This window comes from Conger conger, chromosome 13, assembly GCF_963514075.1.
Source record: "Conger conger chromosome 13, fConCon1.1, whole genome shotgun sequence".
Classification (NCBI taxonomy): domain Eukaryota; kingdom Metazoa; phylum Chordata; class Actinopteri; order Anguilliformes; family Congridae; genus Conger; species Conger conger.
The window spans coordinates 35,023,981-35,040,061 of NC_083772.1; the positions used below are offsets into that span (position 1 = coordinate 35,023,981).

Sequence of the window (16,081 nt, forward strand, 5' to 3'; positions counted from 1 at the left end):
TCGTCTCGTGTTCATCTTTTTATCTCAACCCCAAATGTATTCAGTGTATTGCAAAAACAAACTAATTGGCCTTGCTGTTGGAGGGGACTTTAACTGTAACATACAAAGCGAATGCTGACGCACAAAGCTAAATGTTCAAATTACTTTCAAATTGTGATTTTCGCTTCCTTTCCACCAAAGAGTTAAAGGAATACACCAACATTTTGTGGAAATATACCTTTTTTCCGACTTACCCAGGCATAGACAAGATGTTCGAAGCTGTCTTATTTATCATGTGTATTTGATATACACATGCGTGCTCCTCTGGCTCCAGGAGGAGACATGACATGCGTTAAAGCTGCTTCTTCAGTGTCCTCTGAGTGTCAACTCGGTGGAATGTGGAGTACGTTCATGCTCGCAACCAACAGCAACCACAGTCCATGTCGGGCAGCAGAAGAGCATTCATGAACATTCTGTGGTTTCAGCCGAACCATAACGATCTTATCGTGGCTACACCGGGCTTGAACCACCAACCTTAGCCACTGGGCTACAGGCTGCCCCTAGTAGGAGTTTTCCGAGTGGAGTAAGCGGTAGTTTTGAGAGTGCGCAGTAGTGTGGAGTTGGCCGGTGTTGTGGATCTCTCTAGGTGTTGTGGATCTCTCTCAGTGTTGTGGATCTCTCTCAGTGTTGTGGATCTCTCTCAGTGTTGTGGATCTCTCTCGGTGTTGTGGATCTCTCTCAGTGTTGTGGATCTCTCTCAGTGTTGTGGATCTCTCTCAGTGTTGTGGACAGAGCCCTTCGAGCTTGGGGCCCTCCTGGGGTCATGACCCCCCCCCCCCCCCGCTCAATGTCTGGTACCCCCCCACATTCCTGTTCTTCTGTCCCATTGTACTGGGAGGCAACTCTTTATTTTAATAAAACACTATTACCATAATTATGTGGACAATTTGTGCCTGTAACTGTGGCTCTTTGTACCCCTCCCTGCCCCCTGTTTCGGTTTAAAGACGAATGTCAGGTGGGGGTGTGTGGAGCTGACCCTGCGTTTGTGTGGGATGTTGTGGGAGCAGTATGGAGTGGTTTTAGGACGTGTCTGTGTGTGGTTTCTGCTGCCCATCCTGCGGGGCCGGGTTGGGGAGAGGGGTGTGAGGGGGTCCTTTGTGCGGAGCGACACTGAGAGACAGGCAGCCTGACTGGGCCTGCTTTGTTCCTGCACGGCGCAGGAGATTAGGACCCCGGGGCGTCCGGTGAAAGGCCCGTTTTCAGCGGAGTGGTCACAGACGCTCCGGAGTGCCGGGATAAAGGCGCAGTGTTCCCTAGAGCGGGGTCTGTCCTGTAGGCGTGAGGAAGGAATTTTGGGATCTGTCATCTGCCAGACATTACGCCCTTCACCCACCCTGACCTCGCCCCCTCGCCCCAAGATCCCTGTCTCTGGGTGACCTCTCAGTCCTGGTCGCACACTGGCCCTTACCGCTTTCCTCAGCTAGCTGTGTGTGTGTCTGCGTGTGTGCGTTTGAAAGTTTGTTGGTTGCAGTTTGTAAATATTTGGACAGTGGTACAATTTCTGTTCTGTATTTATTACACCTACTTATTCATGCAATTATCTAATAAGCAAATTGTGTGGCAGCAGTGCAAAGCAGAGCTTCAGTTAATGTTCACATCAACCATCAGAATGGGGAAAAAATATGATCTCGGTGACTTTGACCATGGAATGATTGTTGGTGGCTTGAGTCTCTCAGAAACTGCTGATCCCCTGGGACTTTCACACACATTAGTCTCTAGAGCAAAGAATGATGTCAAAAAACAAAACCTACAGTGACACATCTCAAACAGAAATGCCTTTTTAATGAGAGAAGTTTAATGAGAGAATGCCACACATTACAACTGTGGTATGCAGAAGAGCAACTCTGAACATGCAACTGTCAGTGGATAGGCTACAGCAGTAGAAGTCTAAAAAATATGTAATAATTACCTGGTAAAGTGCTCACTGAGTGTACATTGGGTGATCCGTGTAGGAATGACATCCCTTTTTATATGTAGTTCCCCCAACCCCGCATTATAGGGGACCAAAAGTAATTGGACTGTTGTCTTCTCAGCAGTTTCTGAGTAGTCAGATGTATTCAGTTGCTGCATAGTGCAGGTGTAAGAAAGCCTTCAATATCTAGTCTTGATTCTAGGCTCTTGATTGCCTTTGGAGTCTGTTACTGGCATTTGTCATGATGAAGCTTTGGGGAAAAGCTGAAAATAAAATTTTTACATGTTCTGTGCACTCCCAGCAACAGAATGGGTTTGAGAATGACGCACATTCCTGACATTAGGCCCGTTTACATGGAGCCATTTATTCCAAGTTTAATCAAATTGTAACCACTCAATTGGAAAATATTATTCAGTTTACAAGGGGTAGTCTGAACCTCTTGACAATCTGTTTAACCGGAGAATATATGCCATGTAAACACTTAAAATGACTACTACTTTTTTTGATAAAATACGTTTTCTTTCTGCGCCTGTTCGTTCACAGGGTAAGTGAGGGTTCAGCCAGGGATATCGTCAGAAAGCTCTAGGAGACTTTTTTCTTTTGCAAACAACATTGAACATTAAAAGAACTAAAAATCGTGAAATGCTTCGATGGTCGAAAAACACGAAAGAATAATTATTCAAACAGGTGTTGGAAAAAATGAACGAAAGCTGTCAGCATCTGTTTTTCTTTGTCTAGTCTTTTGTCTAAGTGCCTAGCATTGCTGTGTTTTGTTACGCTCTGTGCACACTTTAGTCTGTCTGTCAGTTCAGTTCACTCCATTCATTCGTTTCACCTGTTTCACTTCCTAATTGTTTCCCACACCTGATTGCCATTTCCCGCGTTACCGTTTTATATAAACCCCTTTGTTTGTCTAGTTCGTCGCCAGATTATGTGTCCCGACTATACTCTCTAGTGTTTATTTCTGATTATTACCCATTACGACTCGTTTTGTTTTAGAGTTCCGCATTTAGCTTTTCCCGTCTGTCTAGTTTTGAACCGTAGTTTACCTGTTTTTGGATTCTGTTTTTGCCTGCTTGTTATCGACCCTTCGCCTGTGACCACAACCCCGTTTGGATTATCCTAGTTGTTCCTGTTTGTTGGTGTATTGACCCGTTGGTGTATTGATGTATTGACCCACTTCATATCAAAATGCCTATTCCCTGCTATTCCCCGCCTGTCTGACCTGTCTTAATTTCAATAAAGACTTCTGGAACTGGTGTTCTACAACCCTGATAGAAAGCGGAATCCACAGAAAAAGAAAAAAAAAACAAATAATAAAACGCCTGAAAAGTTTAAAGACTTTAGTCTTTTGAGACAATTTTCAATTTTACGAACTTACGGATGAACTTATTGGAAACTGCAATAAAGCTGTTATTGCGCTCGCCTTCTCTCGTTTAGTTAGATAATTATATTCAGCAGACGCTGCTGGCTGAAAAGTGACGGCATAAATGCAGTTATTGTACCTAATACACAACGCATATTTGGAGGTGCGAGAAAAGTGTATTGTGTAGCTGCACTAGATCATTCTGCGCATGTCAAAATGTTCAGATTAAATGTTTGGCATGTAAGTACACACCTTAATGGGATAACATTTATTTAGCATGCATGCAAACGGTTCATTTGAAATCTTCAATCGGAACTAATTATTCGGAATGAAGAAATATTCTGCATGTACCGCATAGCTATATCGTGCAGCCCTAATACGCGCACACACATAGAGGTTCCGACAAACACACACACACACAGTGCGAGAAAACACAAGCCAGTTTAGTGTGTGGGGGGCGGTGGGGTCCATGATATCAGAACACTGTGCTGAATATTTGATGGTCTGTCTGCTCGGCCCACACTGACCGCCTGACACGCTAACTTCCTCTCACTGGAGAGGTCCTGTCAGCTAGTGTCAGGCAGCCAGGCGTACATACCGCTAACCCCAATCACCATATCCAGCATCTAACAACACGTTTAATTATCTATCTTTAGACACTCACTGTTTATTCCTCCACACTAGATTAGTTTGAAAGGATATAAAATATTTTATTTTAAAAATCAGATGTGTGAGGAATATCCGGTTTCTTTGGTGTTACCCAATGGATAATATCTCTTTAAAAATAAGCAGGAATACATTCTAAAGTACTTCCTGTTGGAAGTGATTGTACAAAGAAGCGGGAATTCTGACAGTTTGGCCTCCTAGGCACTCTCTCATAACTTTTGTTAAATTTAAATTTGTGATTTTTATATGTCCCAATTTCTTTTTGTCTATGATGTTACTTGTTTATAACATAACGAGTATAGCATTTGGATGTAAAGTAATAATGAATGGTGGCAATTTTATGTTTCCGTGTGTCTTTTTGCTAGTTAGCCAAAATGCATGTGGGCTTTGAAGAAATTATCTATATATTTGTGTGCAGTTGTCTTTGCTGTTACTGCAGGGGTGCACAGCAAGGGCCGATCCACTTCAGGATTTTGTGCCAATTTAATTATTGAATTAGCTAAATAATATCTTTTGTATATGTATAGCAGGCATTTGTAGACATTTGGACCAGCTGCAGCTGCAGACTGCTGGTGTGTAGAACTGTCTGAGGTGCTGCTTCTCACACCACAGACACATATGTGCGCAACTATGTGATGGGCTTTCAAACTTATTTATCTACCAGTCATATAAAAGGCCTTTCGCTTTGTTACTTGTTAGGTATGGATTTGGACCATTCACTAATGATGTGTTGTCTGTGGTGTTACCACCCAACATACAGGAAATAAATGACATTGATCACTATATTCATTTATTTTCCTTTTCACAATTGAGTGAAAGGGTCTACAGCATACTAGTATACATTTCACTTCAGGGAACAAAATGATCATATCACATGATATTGTACCATAATTATTTTCATGTCAGTTTTGAAAACTCTCTGTTTCTGGTCTCTCTCTCTCTCGGCCTTTCTCCCCCTCTCCTTTTCTGTCTCCCTGGCTCTCCCTCTCTCTATCTTTCTGCCATTCTCTGCCTTTCTCTCTCTGCCTCTCTCCCTACCTCCCCCCTCTCTCCCCCTCTCTCCCTCCCTCTCTCTCTCCCTCCTCCTCTCTCTCCCCCTCTTTCCCTCTCTCTCTCTCTCTCCCTCCCCCTCTCTCCCTCTCTCTGTATGGCTTCCTGTTCCTCCATTGCAACACACCCAGGTAAAAATAAACAACAGAAGTCTATGTTTCATCTGGAGTTGTGATGCGCGCCACTCTGCGGACATGTTAAATTCATAACGGGCCCATCTCCTGTGTTTTGGGGCAGAAGACTTCTGAGAATGTGCTGAGAGCACGGGCTTCCTGGTTCTGAACGTAATTCAGCCCGAGGTGGTGTGCGTAAAAGTGTGACCGGCGCTTTTTAAATTGGCCTCGGTGTAAAGAGGGGGGTTTAAAGGGCTTTAAAAGGTTCGGCAGTGCAGCTCAGAGCTGTGGATGGCCATGAAAGTTTGATGGCAGGATTAGGTGTATGCTCATCTCGCACCTGCGTGGCTGTTTGGCGGGACGCGCGGGTGCGTGTTTTTGCTCTGCTCTGCGCTGACAACAGCAGAAGTGTTTTAACAGGGCTTTAATGGGCCAGCCGTCAGTCCACCAGGCCTACAGGGAGAGCCGGCAAGAGCTTCATCTGATGGATGGGAACTGACGTGCCCCACTTCCCCCCCGCCCAGGGGTCATCGCTAACCCCTTCCTCCTGGAGGCAGGGCACAGGCCACACAGAGGCGGGACTTCCTGTATGAGGCAGGAAGTGAGCTGTGCTCCTAGTCACAGTGTCTCCTTAAATTAATTCACAGCTACTTGTGTAATTATTAGGTAACTACTTACTGCTTAAGAACTATGAAAGAAAGTCAGTAAGTATCATATGTAAATATCTTTTATAGCCCGTTTCATAGTACTTACCTGAAATCAAAATCCTTTTGTGAATGTTACCAACAGTGCGTATGTGAACATTACATAAAGTGCGTTTGTGAATGTTACCAACAGTGCGTATGTGAACATTACATAAGGTGCGTTTGTGAATGTTACCAACAGTGCGTATGTGTAGGGGCAGCCTGTAGCCTGTTGGCTAAGGTACATGACTGGGACCTGCAAGGTTGGTGGTTCAATCCCCGGTGTAGCCACAATAGGATCTGTACAGCTGTTGGGCACTTGACAGACATGTGAGGAATGAAAGCAGGAGTGTGTGAATCCACACAGCATGCCCCTCTCCCCCTCCCCCCCTCGCTCCAGAAACTAAAGCACTTTGACCTCTTCACCTTCAACCTCGACTTGAACTTGTATATTGTAACCTAAATATATATATATATATAGCTGTGTGTGAGTGTGTGTATCGCTATGTTTGTATAGCTGATTCTGTGTTTCAATTCCTGTTGACCAATCAGGAGGTGGTTCTGTGTATTACCTTTTTCAGATCAGGGTTTCAGCGTATGACGTTGTTTGGGTGCCCATGCAGTCAGTGCTATCATCCGATCGGTAGTCACAATCTGATGTCGCAAAGTGTGTGAGTGCGTCCGAGCTCCCATAACCCGTGAGAAAATCGCATCATGTTCGCCCACGCCTAACAGAACTGGGTGGGTCGAGCTGGCTAATGCCCAGCACTGTGTCTCTCTACAAAGGCTGATTATCCTCACTGAGAGCTGTGTGTGTGTGTGTGTGTGTGTGTGAGTGTGTGAGAGAGTTCCGACTTTTTTTTTCCATAAAAAATACAATTGTATTGGTCAATCCAATTGCAATCGCAGCACAGAGAACTTAATTCTGAGCCAGTGCAAAATTGGGTTGGGCATCGACCCCCTCCCTGCAGGTTACTGCTGTTAGCAGACTCCCCTAGCCTGCCTTTGATCACACCGCCTCTCTGATGCTGGGGAGAAACCGGTAGCCCAGGTTTTTAAGAGCGCGCACCCCTTAATGAAGCGCTGACAGTCACCCACGCATTTCATATTTTTATTTCAATACACTTTCTATTCAGAGTCCTGCTGGCTCATTGAGGCCAGCCTCTGATAGGCGTGGCTGATGGAGGGGTACGGAGAGAACGATGGAGGATCGATAAAATGAGAGAATGAGCAGATAAGGAAAGGAGAGCGATTGAGATAGAGAGAAAGACGGGTGACTGAGACGATGGAGGGAGGGAAGGAAAGAGGGGGTAAGAGATGGGAGAGTAACGGAGAGAGGAAGCAGGACATGGGGGTGTTAGAAGACGGCGCAGTAGCAGTGTAAATACAGGAATCGTTGCTGTGCATGCGTAAGGAAGTGTGCTGAGATTATTATTTAAAGCTCTCATGGAGGAAATGGCTCTTAACAGAGTCTCTCTGAGTGACTGCTGGAACAGGAAGCAGAAGTGCAAGACCCCCCCCCCACCTCTGCTCCAGCCAGCTTGGCATTTTCACATAACCCAGGGGCTCCAGAGGAGGAGAGGAGGCTAAAATAATCCAGGGTAAATATGGAGGCCTGGGAACCAAGAGTACATTTGGCCTGCTTGCCTGGAGATCAACCCTCCATCTGTCACTGACCAAACGCTTCATCTGTCACTGACTCAAACCCTTCATCTTTCACTGACTCAAACCCTTCATCTTTCACTGACTCAAACCCTCCATCTTTCACTGACTCAAACCCTTCATCTTTCTGTGACTCAAACCCTCCATCTTTCTCTGACTCAAACCCAAACCCTCCATCACTCTCTATGACTCAAATCCTTCATATGTCACTATGACTCAAAGCCTTCATCTTTCACTGACTTTCAATGACACTTCACCTCTGTGGAACATCAGAGTGAGTTTATACGTTCTGCTCAGCAGCCGATTGGATGAATTGTGTTCCACTGATTAGCAGGACCGAGCCCCTGCAGCCACTCACCATTCAGAGATCCACAGGGGTTGTGACCAGCCTCCCCTTTCTCATACACAGTAACTGTCACTCTCTACAGCCATGGAAACAGTCAATGTGTTTCTGGTCTTCTCTCGAAGCCTGTCGCCGTGACTGCATGTAACTCCCAGGGGTTCAGGAAGTGGGGGTGTGGTCCTGGGAAAGCCCAGTCCAGGAGACGACAGGCAGAATGGGATTTGGGAAAGTTTGGGTGGGGGGTGGGAACGGGGTCCCTGGCAGGTCCCACAGAACTCTGGGTCAGGGACAGCCAGTCTGCCCCACTCCCACTGAACTCTGGGAGCTCAACCCCAATGGCCTACAGGCTCCTCGTCTGAGAGCAGTATACAGTTCACACACTCCTAATGCCCCGTTAGTGCGGGAGAGAGAAGGAGGGAGGAGGGAGAGGGATCTGAGCTGTCTCTGCCTTTCAGCTGAGAATTTTCCAGATCCGGAACTCGCCTGTTCTCCAGTGCGGGTTAGGGAGTGACCCCTCTCTGTAACCCTGCCTACATCTCTGTCTGAATCACACAGGGACTGCTTTGCTTTTCACGTATATATACATCTGAACTGAGGGGGAGCCCCTGGGGAGCCCCAAGACTGGGCATACTGCCGGGTTACTGTTCAGTGCTGTTCACTCAGTGCTGTTCTTTAGTGTTGTATGTGACTGGTCTCTCAGGTCAACACTCGGTGCTGTTCTTTAGTGTTGTATGTGACTGGTCTCTCAGGTCAACACTCAGTGCTGTTCTTTAGTGTTGTATGTGACTGGTCTCTCAGGTCAACACTCAGTGCTGTTCTTTAGTGTTGTATGCAACTGGTCTCTCAGGTCAACACTCCAGTGCTGTTCTTTAGTGTTGTATGTGACTGGTCTCTCAGGTCAACACTCGGTGCTGTTCTTTAGTGTTGTATGCAACTGGTCTCTCAGGTCAACACTCAGTGCTGTTCTTTAGTGTTGTATGTTACTGGTCTCTCAGGTCAACACTCGGTGCTGTTCTTTAGTGTTGTATGTGACTGGTCTCTCAGGTCAGCACAGTGATGTGACAGAGTTGGCACAGACGCCTGTCCTCAAGTGTTCTTTCCAATCAACAGCCAAACCAGGTGTGGGGATTCTGTCTGTGATTTCAATTTATTTACTGTGTGCTTAAACCAAACCTGGGCCCTCCAGGCCTGCAGCCTGAAACCTCTTTTTCACGGCTCTTTGTCTCTCTCTCCCTCCCCCCTTCTTCTCTTCCTCTCCCACTCTCTGTCTCCTTCTCTGCAATCAAGTGGTTCAGGTTTTGTTTCCAGCCATTACTTATGACCTATTACTGTAGCTGCCAGCTGGCCAGGTAGGGTCAGTGGTCCATGTAGTTTCCAGCAGCGAAAAGCACCAAACGCAAAGTAATGCTTTTGTTGTCACACACGCACATACACATACTCACTCGCACACAAACGCACATACACACACACACTCACACACACACACACACACACACACACTCAGGTTGCTGCCTCATGGTGTAGCCTCAGGAGATCCCTGTGGATCAGCCGCACTGGCGCACTCTCCACTTGCACTGTCCCAGGACCTGCATTTAAAAATACTATACTCCTGAGACTGGGAGACATGGGAGCAGGACATATTGGGGGTAAGACATGGGGGCGACATGGCTCAGGCAGTAAGAGCAGTCGTCTGGCAGTCAGAGGGTTGCCGGTTCGATCCCCTCCCGGGCGGTGTCGAAGTGTCCCTGAGCAAGACACCCAACCCCCAAATGCTCCTGACAAGCTGGTCGGGGCCTTGCATGGCAGCCAATCGCCATCGGTGTGTGGGTGTGTGTATGAATGGGTGAATGGAGAAGCATCAATTGTACAGCGCTTTGGATAAAGGCGCTATATAAATGCCTGCTATTTTGCCATTTTTTACATATGAACCTGTGTGTGTGTGTGTGTGTGTGTGTGTGTGGCTGTGTGTCCATGTGTACGTATGTGTGTTTGTGTGTGTGTTTGTGTGTATGTGTGTATATGTGTATGTGCTTGTGTGTGTATCTTTTTTTATTGCTTTATTAGCATGGGAAGAATTGATCCTCTTCTTCCGAAAGTTATTTTAAAATGAAAGTTAACAGGGAGCTGATTCCCCTTTGGAGAGGCAGCCTGGTGTTCTTTCAGAGCCCTGCATATTCTCCAGAGAGAGGTAGAGAAAACCAGAGGGAATCATGGGAAAGGCACACTCACAGTCTCACACACTCTCACATGCTGTCTTTCTCACACCCACTTTCATATATACATGCACACACACACAAACACAAACACACTTACTCACACCCTGCTCCCAGCAGTGCCCTGGGTCTGATGGGAACAGTTAAATATATCTGTGGAAACATGCACAGCCCCACATAATAACTCTACAGCTTACAGTAGTTCCTTTGATTTGTAGGTGGTCTGGCTTCAGTTTCAGGGTGCTGTCTCTCTTCTGAGACAAATGGGAGAAACTGGGCAGCGGTCTGCCATTTTGGCTCTAATCCGCCTTGGTTGCTGTGCCAGCCTGCAGGCTGGGCACACATATCTGCAGACTCACAGTGCTGCTTACTAAGCTCAAACTCAAAGTAGTCTCTCTCTCTCTCTCTCTCTCTCTCTCTCTCTCTCTCTCTCTCATCCTGCAGGCCTCTGGTAGTTCCACCTATGTCTCCTCCATATCCCTGTACCTTTTCCTAACTTCCTAGGAATCTTAGCTTGCAAGCAACAAACCAGCTATTTTGTAAATGCATGGCCGTGCTTGTTGAACTATGGCTGAGTTCTGAATGGCTCACTCATTTTCCCCCTCCCTGTATACTACATAGGGAAATCTACATAGAGCACTGGATAGGGATTAGATGGTGAAAAAATATGTTTTCGGACACTATGGACAAAGATAACGATTAATACTTCATCATTATTCTCAAAGAAAGAGTGAGAAGCTATGTGTTGGGACCAGGAAACTCAGAACCATTATAAGGAATGACTCATAGGGTCTCCTATGTTTGCCTGGTGATGCACGGTGTGTGTGTGTTTTTGTGTGTAATGCATGTGTGTGATTCAGAGCGTCTCCCACGTTGATAGGTTTTTTGGCAGATTCTTGGTTGATAACTGCCTGGACTGTACTGTGTGGAGCTGTAATCCTGATGACAGCCGTAGATTACACACACCAGAACCCCACTGAGCTCTGATCCCGATGACAGCTGTGGACAGAAACGCCTTGTTAATGAGAAACGAGGAGAAGGGTCAGACTGGTCAAAGCTGACGGGAAGGTGACAGTAAAGCAAATAACCACACATTACAACAGTGGTATGCAGAAGAGCATCTCTGAACGCACAACGCATCATAACTCTTAGTGGATAGGCTACAGCAGTAGAAGTCTAAAAAAATAAGTCTAATAAATCTAATAATAAATAAAGCAGAAAAAATTCTATATATATAATTTATCTAATTACCGTTATCCATTCCCGCCAAATTCCCTGCCTAAAATATACAAGATTTATTATGTTACTGTATATCACGTAAATATTGAACATTAACATGACCACAGAAATTTGAGTGCACAACGAGTACGACCCCCAGCAGTCATAAGCAGTATTTGTTACGCGGTTAACTGTTTTCAAAATGGGATGGTAACCCTTTACAAAAACTGATGATTTGTCACATCCCTAGTGTGTCCATGTATGTGTATGTGTGTGTGTGTGTGTGTGTGTGTGTGCTCATTTGTGTGTACGTGTCTTTCTGTGTGTGTATACAGTCAGGTCCATTAATATTGGGACATCGACATAATTCTCATCTTTTTGGCTCTATACACCACCACAATGGATTTGAAATGAAACAAACAAGATGTGCTTTAACTGCAGACTTTCAGCTTTAATTTGAGGGTATTTACATCCAAATCAGGTGAATGGTGTAGGAATTACAACAGTTTCTATATGTGCCTCCCACTTTTTAAGGGACCAAAAGTAATGGGACAACTAACAATCATAAATCAAACTTTCACTTTTTAATACTTGGTTGCAAATCCTTTGCAGTCAATTACAGCCTGAAGTCTGGAACACATAGACATCACCAGACGCTGGGTTTCATCCCTGGTAATGCTCTGCCAGGCCTCTACTGCAACTGTCTTCAGTTCCTGCTTGTTCTTGGGGCATTTTCCCTTCAGTTTTGTCTTCAGCAAGTGAAATGCATGTTCAATCGGATTCAGGTCAGGTGATTGACTTGGCCATTCCATAACATTCCACTTCTTTGCCTTAAAAAACTCTTTGGTTGCTTTCGCAGTATGCTTCGGGTCATCTATCCATCTGCACTGTGAAGCGCCGTCCAATGAGTTCTGAAGCATTTGGCTGAATATGAGCAGATAATATTGCCCGAAACACTTCAGAATTCATCCTGCTGCTTTTGTCAGCAGTCACATCATCAATAAATACAAGGGAACCAGTTCCATTGGCAGCCATACATGCCCACGCCATGACACTACCACCACCATGCTTCACTGATGAGGTGGTATGTTTTGGATCATGAGCAGTTCCTTTCCTTCTCCATACTCTTCTCTTCCCATCATTCTGGTACAAGTTGATCTTTGTCTCATCTGTCCATAGGATGTTGTTCCAGAACTGTAAAGGCTTTTTTAGATGTTGTTTGGCAAACTCTAATCTGGTCTTCCTGTTTTTGAGGCTCACCAATGGTTTACATCTTGTGGTGAACCCTCTGTATTCACTCTGGTGAAGTCTTCTCTTGATTGTTGACTTTGACACACATACACCTACCTCCTGGAGAGTGTTCTTGATCTGGCCAACTGTTGTGAAGGGGTTTTTCTTAACCAGGGAAATAATTATTCTGTCATCCACCAGAGTTGTTTTCCGTGGTCTTCCGGGTCTTTTGGTGTTGCTGAGCTCACCGGTGCGTTCTTTCTTTTTAAGAATGTTCCAAACAGTTGATTTGGCCACACCTAATGTTTTTGCTATCTCTCTGATGGGTTTGTTTTGATTTTTCAGCCTAATGATGGCTTGCTTCACTGATATTGACAGCTATTTGGATCTCATATTGAGAGTTGACAGCAACAGATTCCAAATGCAAATAGCACACTTGAAATGAACTCTAGACCTTTTATCTGCTCCTTGTAAATGAGATAATGAGGGAATAACACACACCTGGCCATGGAACAGCTGAGCCGCCGATTGTCCCATTACTTTTGGTTCCTTAAAAAGTGGGAGGCACATATAGAAACTGTTGTAATTCCTACACCGTTCGCCTGATTTGGATGTAAATACCCTCAAATTAAAGCTGAAAGTCTGCAGTTAAAGCATATCCTGTTTTTTCATTTCAAATCCATTGTGGTGGTGTATAGAGCCAAAAAGATGAGAATTGTGTCGACTGTATGTGTGCGTGTGCTTGTGCATGTATGTGTGTTTTTAAAGTGTTGTGGGGCCATGGTCTGTCCTGTAAGAGTCTTAAGAGCTCCAGTGGATCAGGACCTGTTAATCTCCTTCACCTCCAGAGACATTAGGAGGTTTAGGAGGATCACCCCCAGCAGATAACACACTCATCTCTGTCACAACACTTCAGCTGTCGGGAGCAGAAGCACATGCCTGTCCCTCTACTGGGACATTCTCTTCTCCCTTTCCATGTCCCAGGACACTGGGGACATCTACGAACACACCTGACCCAATTTACATCAAACGTCTCTGCGCTATGAGCTGGCAGGGCAAGACTGCAGAGAGGCAGTGGGGGACTGTAGAGGGGCAGTGGGGGTCTGTAGAGAGGCAGTGGGGGACTGTAGAGGGCAGTGGGGGTCTGTAGAGGGCAGTGGGGGTCTGTAGAGGGGCAGTGGGGGACTGTAGAGGGGCAAGACTGCAGAGGGGCAGTGGGGGTCTGTAGAGGGGCAGTGGGGGGCAGTGGGGGACTGTAGAGGGCAGTGGGGGACTGTAGGGGGGAGTGGGGGTCTGTAGAGGGGCAGTTGGGGTCTGTAGAGGGGCAGTGGGTGTCTGTACAGGGGCAGTGGGGGACTGTAGAGGGGCAGTGGGGGTCTGTAGAGGGGCAGTGGGGGACTGTAGAGGGGCAGTGGGGGACTGTAGAGGGGCAGTTGGGGTCTGTAGAGGGGCAGTGGCCTTGCTGCTTTGGGGGATTTCCTGTCCTTGTCATCTGAAGAGCTGCCATATGTCAGCCAGCTTGTGAGGGCTGTAATCCTGTAAAGGTGTCATCACTGGCACCTCCTCGGGAGCTGGAGCAGATCCCTGCTACTGAGGGGAAGGGTAGAATGAACTTCCCTGACCAAAGGGCTAATCCCTCGAGCTCTGCGTGTTCCTGCCTACCTTCAGTCACCGTCTGTATAGGAAGGGTTCATCCTGTATGACCGTGATAACTCATGTCTCTTCTTGTCTTTTATTGATGGTGCCACATGGAAATAAAAATTCCTCCTGCTTAACCAGTACTGGACCCACCCTGACCACAGTGATCAGGATGAGATATATGCATTTGTACATGTTCTAAACAACAGCAAGGGTAGACGATAGTGTATGTATTTGCGTATATTTGTGGATGTTGTGATTAGTGTGGTATATGTACACTCACCGAGCACTTTATTTTGTATTTATTAGACTTCTACTGCTGTAGCTTATCCGCTTAAGAGTTATGATGCGTTGTGTGTTCAGAGATGCTCTTCTGCATACCACTGTTGTAATGTGTCCGGTTATTTGCGTTACTGTCACCTTCCTGTCAGCTTTGACCAGTCTGGCCGTTCTCTGCTCGGGGCAGTTATACTGCAGTGACCCTGGCTCCTGGCCTGGGCAATGTGCTTAAGGCTCTTACTCAGATAATCCCGCCGCTCCCGTTGGCTTATGTCGCCACTGAGGGTCGGTGGTGTGAGGCGGATTTCCCATGAGCCACCTGGACAGCCACCCGGTGGGGGGGGGTTAGAGTTGTGGTACATGCGGCTGATTGGCCATGACTCACCACATGGCCCGTTTGGACAGGGGCAGCAACGTGTCACACTGAACATGATCAGAGAGACTAAATGTCCAAATGTGTCCAGCGGGGGAGTTAGTGACAGGGGCTAGGGAATACTGGGTTGTGATCTCTGCTAAAGAGCATTTACCTCGAGTCCCAAGATTAGGCCATATGGTAACCATTAGCAACAGGAGCCAGGAATCAGATCATGATGTGGTCGCTCCCCTATCTGGGTTTATATCATAGACATCGATCAAGTGCCTGTTACGGCACCCACTGACCATCCATGTTGTACAGTTTGGAGCCGGAGTGGGGAAGCCGATGCAGCTCCTCCACTAAGCGTGTGAGAGAGTGATGTCATCTGTTCCCGATTCATCCACAAAGTATTACCGTATTGGCCGCTCGGCTAGTATGTGAGAATGAATTAGCCATACTGCAGCTTTTGGATTGTACTTCGGGGAGACGTCCCAGGGTGCACCTGGCTATGGGGGTTGGGGGGAGGTGGGTAGCAGTCTCTCCATCTCTTCTTCTCTCCCAGCACCATATCTTCCTCCATCCCCCCCTCACTGCATTGGGCCTGGGGTGTCCCCTCAGCCTGACCTGGTCACACTCGGCCTGCGTTGGGCTAATCCCCAGATTTAGCTGCTCAAACCGTGAGCTCTAAAAATATCCGGACAGCAGAGAGGGGGTGTGAGGCGATGGGGATTTGGGAGCGATGATCGCTGGTGTCTCAGCCATCAGTGAGATCACCTGCCCCTGTAACCCCGCAAAACCAGGGAGGTATGTGGGTAAGGTGACACCCGGCTGGCCTGCCAGAAAGCCATGGCAACTGCCATCATCATATCAATTATCTCTAATTGATATGATGATGGTGTCTTGAAACCCATAAGGGTGGGTTATTTATGACTTCATTCATCCATTCTGTCAGAGCACATCTCTATGAGGAAGCTCTCTTTCTCTCTTTCTTTCTTTCTTTCTTTCTCTCTCTCTCTCTCTCTCAGCAGTGCAATGCATACTATCATGTAGATACGGGTCAGGAGTTTCAGTTAATGTTCCCATCAACCACCAGAATGGGGAAAAATGTTATCTAAGTTATCTTTGACCGTGGAATGATTGTAGGTGACAGACAAGGTGGTTTGAGTATCTCAGAAACTGCTGATCTCCTGGGATTTTCACACACACTAGGTTCTAGAGTTTGCAAAAAACACAAAAAAAATCCAGTGAGCAGCAGTTCTGCTGAGAGAAATGAGAGACGTCAGAACAGAATGGCCAGACTGGTCAAAGCTGACA

At 46.4% G+C, this 16,081-nt stretch overlaps 1 protein-coding gene across 2 annotated transcripts in view; it reads left to right on the forward strand.

Annotated features, from left to right (window-relative positions):
• LOC133108480 (BCAS3 microtubule associated cell migration factor-like) overlaps positions 1-16,081 on the forward strand; it is a 92,799-nt gene that overhangs the window by 66,879 nt on the left and 9,839 nt on the right. The gene's annotated exons all lie outside the window — the stretch shown is intronic.